This window comes from Lathyrus oleraceus, chromosome 5 (genome assembly GCF_024323335.1).
Source record: "Lathyrus oleraceus cultivar Zhongwan6 chromosome 5, CAAS_Psat_ZW6_1.0, whole genome shotgun sequence".
Taxonomy (NCBI): Eukaryota; Viridiplantae; Streptophyta; class Magnoliopsida; order Fabales; family Fabaceae; genus Lathyrus; species Lathyrus oleraceus.
Window position 1 is genome coordinate 428,395,989 of NC_066583.1, and position 6,000 is coordinate 428,401,988.

Genomic DNA, 6,000 nt, shown 5'->3' on the forward strand with positions numbered 1-6,000 from the left:
TCCATTTACAAGTCATATTCCATCCAAATTACAAATCATGTTCATTTATTCCATTTCAATCCAAATCCAAGCATATTCATGTACAAGATTCAACTTTAAAACCAATCAATTCCAGTCAAATACCATTCATTATATGATCATACAATAGTCATTACAAGGCATTACATGTCCATCCTATGAGGAAATTACAAAAAAAAATGGGAGTTTGACCAAATGTTGACTTTGGTCAAAGTTGACCAAAAAGTCAACTATTGACCCATGACCGATATTTCCCTAAAGCCCTAATTTCCCTAACCCTAATCCTAATTCCATCTCCGAGGTTTCTATGACCCATGTTCTTGATTGATTAATGGCACTTGTTGTTTAGGATTCTAATCTCGATGTCATCATGTTGCATTGTTCAACTACCATTAACATATGGTCATGGCACTCATGACCTACATGAACCAAGGCTAGCCAAAAACCTACAATGCAAGAATAAAAATCAACATTAAAGAAGTTCATTGAAGCATACTTGGAACCAAGTCAGAGCATGTACACAATACCATAACCAAACATGGGCATAACCTTACATTTCTAACATTTTGGGCATATCAACCATCAATAATTTAAGCCTCAGAATAGACAGCAATGGTGGGACAACATTGTAGTGTAGTACACATAACTAGGCACATCAGCAGTAATTCACAAGTCAACAAACTAGCATTCACAACAGAGTTAACTACAAAATAACAAACCAAGCGGATTTACTAACTTCCCCCAAAACCCTTCAAAAATCCCTAATTGTTTTTGCAAACCAAATGATAAGAGAAAACCTCCTAATTGCATTCAGACTAACTAACAGAAATCACCTATTTCCAACCAACTACTAACCGAATTCTCTCCCCTCTAACTGTAACTAACAACTTCCAAACTAACATCTCACATCCCAAGACTAACAGATTGAAAATTGCTAACTGACATTAGCTTGAGGGAGATTAATAGAGTTTAATCTCTGGTATAATCTCAACCTATAAATTTGTACTACCTCCTTCATTTTGTTTGGATGGTTTTCACACTCGAATTCACTCTACACTCTCTCAATCAGAACAATCATCACCATCACCCTCATTCAAAGAACCGCACCATCACCCTCATTTAGAGAACCATACATAACCACTCATCAACCATTTCATCACCTTTATTTCTTGACTCACCTCTTGAATTCATCATCTTCAACCTCAAAGCTCTCTCCCAAATTTCAACCACTTCAATCACACACAACACACAACAATCACATAACAACGTCAATCCAAAAAGGCTAAATAATTTGAAGAAGAAGGGGGATAAAAGAAGAATATCAACCATTACTCATGGAGGTAAAAAATAAGCATAAAGAGAGGGAGGGAATATGAATCAAGAGGAGCAAGGTAAGAAGAGTTAGAATTAGTGCTTACCTGGAAAAAGAGTTCACTTGCGCTCATCATCATCTTCATATTTCTCTGTCACGGTGAGTTCCAATATCCTATTTCTCTTTGCTTTTTGTAGCTAACATGTATAAAATTAGAAGAGGACTCAAAGCCCCAATCCCTTGGGCTTTGAATCCCCATAATGAGGATTTAATTTAGGATTGTTCAGTTAGGGTTCTTGAAGAATTTTAGTTCGGTTATAGATTTGGATCTAGGGTTCCATGGAATTTTTTAGGGAGTCAGGTAGGGTGTGAGGAGACAGTTATTTTGATAGCTTCAATTTGCATTTTGGTGGGCCCCATCGCCAGAAGTGATTTTTGGTGCGGTCGCCCACGGTGGTTTTAGCCTGAGGTATGCATGAGTTGAGTTTCATTTCCTGGCACGTGTTTTACATGTTTTGAATTCATTGCATTTGAATTCTTGAATTTTCCCACATGACATTTTGGATCCACATGTTGAGTTTAATGCCTTGTTCCTGTCCAGGCCTCGTGTACATGGGCCCAACTTGTGTTATCCATCATCATCCTAACATGGTATTCACACCCCCTGGCCAATCATTTATTCCAATGGGCCTCTAACTCCAAGGCCCACGCGCCTAGGGAAATCTGCACCCTCATTTCCAATTTAACACACCCATGGCCCTATGCTATCTTATTTATTTATTTATTTATTTATTTATATTTTTATGCCATTTTAATTCCCTTTTCTCTTGCAATCTAATTCATGTTTAATTGTTTTATTGTGAATTTAGATTGTTTAAAAAATATTTAAAAAAATCTTTTTATGTTAATTGTCATTTAGAATTTAATTGATTAGGTTTAGATGTTAATTTCACCCTTTTCACCATGAAAAATACCTTGGAAAAATAATTGATTAACCCTTTCAATTCTTGATTTTTTTTGAGCCATTTATCTTGATTTTTTGACTCAATTAACATGCCATATTTAGAGTAAAATTGACTTGCTTACACTTTAATCCCATATTAATTTCCATGTGCCATGATTAATCCCATTTGAATTGTTTTATTTTGATTGCGGTTATTGGATTTAAATTGAAAATGTCATTTCAATTTAATTTGCTGTATGTTTTGTTTACCATGATCATATTATCATTTCATTATTTTATCATGTCATATTAAATTTCACCCATGTGTTTTAGCATTTTAATTCCATTTTAATCCATTTGTTAACGCATACTAACTCACTTTGGTTCATTTTTGTGTCCACATGTGACTTTGAGCTTAAAGTACTATCCAAGTTATCCATTGCCTTTAACCCTTCAACTAACTTGTATTGTATGGAGTACCATGCCACTTGTATGTTTTAGGCATGGTACATCGTTTGTAACTTGTCGAATTCATTTCCATTTTCATTTATGTTTTATTACTTTCATCCCCCATCATGGGTCAAATGTCCCCCGACCCCATGAAAGTGTAATAGTATAGGTTTATACTTTTATTAGTTCATCATGCATCTAACTAAAAAGATAAAAAATAAACGATAAAATAAAGCATTTCAAAAGAAACAAAAGGTACTTGATCCAACGTCAAGTTGTTTTCCAAATAAAACTCACATCATTGCAACGCGAGTACTTGATCCAACGTCAAGTATCTCCCATCCATTCCATGATCCATTATCGACATCTATTCTCCATTCTCTTCTCAATATAATTATATCTCTCTCTTCCATTCTTCACACACCTTTTCATAATAAACCCAAACACTTGATCCAACGTCAAGTGCCTTTTTCAAAACATTTTCATAACAAACGAAATGTAAAAATGGGATGTACGTGCTTGTACACAACATTCAAGTACTTGGGTTTTCGACCGTACCTTTCTTGAGGACCCAACACTTGACTTCCCCCTTAAAACATATAATGATTCAAACAAGTTATATCTATGTGCTATGAGAGAGAAAAATGGTAGTTAAGACACCATTGTCCTCTCGAGTCCAAAGTATTATGATTGTAAGTCGTACTTAGTCAAGAGTCAAATACGTGTCTCCCTCTAAGTTACAATGATTAGACTTGCCAAACATTTTTCATAATTCAAATCTCTTTTGGACGAAAAATAGTGGTTAGGATAACATTTTCCTCTTAACTCCCGAGTCTTTGGACTGTTGACTGTATCTGGCCAAGGGTCTGATGCTTGTCTCTGTACTAAAATCAACCCCAACAAATCAAATCATATTTTGCCTCAGTACACTCTTCAAACCATTCAAAAAAGGATGTGTTACTTCCGTTCTACCGTGAATGACGCTTAAGCCTCCATGTGTGAGCAATTAATGTTTAACTGCTAGGGTGTGATCCAAGCGCATCCACTTTACGGCAAAAAATCAAATACTTCCCACTCCCATTACAAAGTATACAAGCAAGTGAACAGTAGCACGTAAACTTCAACATTGTTCATAAAAACAACCAAACACATACTCCATTTGTGATAGGAACTACGGAGCTCTGACTTCCTCATTGCACGTATGAGAGTGCGTAGGCACAAGGGCCCAAATCCTTGGCGAGCACACTAAATTAAAACTTATTCTTTTCCTACCTTATTCTTATTCATCTCAATTCACCGATAGCAAGCAACATTTAGATAAACAACATACATATGCATTGAAACAAGCAAATGGTTCCCATGGAGTACCATGGATGTGAGGGGTTCTAATATATTCCCCTTGCATAATTGACTTCCGAATTCTCTCTTGGTTGCAAGACCATTCTCATTTATGGTTTTATTTCTATTTTCCCTTTCCTTTGGAATAAATAAAATTCGGTGGCGACTGTGTATTTTTTATGGCGCAACAACTGGCGACTCTGCTAGGGACATACAGAGTTTCCTAAGCAAGTCAAGCCTATCTTGCATGTATCCTTTTCCTTGGGTGTTTATTTCTGTTATCACTTGCTTTATTTATCGATTCGTGTTATATATTCCTGTTATATATATATATATATATATATATATATATATATATATATATATATATATATATATATGTATATAAGGATGAAACAAAATGATACCCTAACAAAATTTATCTATGTATGCATGACTCTAATCAAAAAGAAGTCAGATAGACATATATCAGATACAAACACAAGTTCAGAATGACCAATTAGAAGGTACTCAAGCAGAAGCTTTGACTCTGAACAAAGGAAGCGTACAAAGCTCAACGAAAAAAGAGATATCAGACACTCTGAAGCGGAAGAGCGCACTCTAGGATCTGAAGCTTTTACACTATGATATAATCAATCAAGAAGGCATCGAGAACCTCTGAAGTCAGTCAGCTGTAAGCAACTATCTGAATATGTACTTGCTGATTAGAATCTATGTAGTCTGAACACCTTGATTCATAAATGATCACCAAAGACTTAGCTATGAAGTCTTCCACTTATGGCAAAAACCTAATTTTGGAAGAAAGTTAAAGCGCCCCAAACTGCTTTGGAAAGAACACAAAGATTAATGACATAAATCATCCATCATTGCCAAGATCCTTTCATCCAACGGTCTCTTCATCAAACCCCTATATATAGGATGGATCTCTTCACAAAGAAAGCAACAAAACACACGAGAATACTGAAACTAATCTCATATCTCTTACTCATTCTCCTTTCACACGAGTTGCTGCTCTAAAGTGTGAACATTTCTTTTGTTCTTATATTGTGTAATTTCTGCTTACCTAGAAGCACTAAGCACTACTGTAATTTTTCATTAATTGTTGAATATACCTTAAGTGACTTGTTAAGTCAGTATACTTGAGAGGGCTAAGAGATCTTTATCCTCTTAGACGCTAATTGTTGTAATCTTTCAAGATTAATGGACTAAGTCCTTATTGAAGGCAAAATCACCTTGGTCGGGTGGACTGGAGTATCTTTGAATTTCAAGTGAACCAGGATAAAAATTCCGTGTTGATAGCTTTTGTTTTCACGTGTGTCTTATTTTTCAAAAGTTTTTTTTATCAGTTAAAACAATTCAGACCCCCCTTTCTTGTTTTTCTCAACCTTCAATTGGTATCAGAGCTTCGGCTATGTTATTGATTTTCTAATCAAACACTTAATAGTGTAGAGAGACCCAGCGTGAGAAAAACACTATGGTCAACACCAATGAAAGAGACAGTTACAATGTCAAACCTCCAATCTTTGATGGAGAAAAATTTGATTACTGGAAAGACAGAATCGAAAGTTTCTTTCTGGGTTATGACGTTGATCTATGGGACATAGTTACTATTGGCTATATACCTCATGTATCTGATGTTGGTATTGCTATTGCCAGAAACAAGATGACAGATGACCAGAAGCGTGACTTCAAAAATCATCACAAAGCCAGAACAATATTGTTGAATGCCATTTCCTACAATTAATATGAAAAGATCACCAATAGGGAAACTGCTAAAGAAATACTTGACTCCCTAAGGATGACCCATGAAGGAAATTCACAAGTCAAAGAGACAAAGGCTCTGGGTCTAATTCAGAAGTATGAAGCCTTCAAGATGAAGGACGATGAAGCTATAGAGGTAATGTTTTCTAGATTTCAAACTTTAATTGCAGGACTCAAG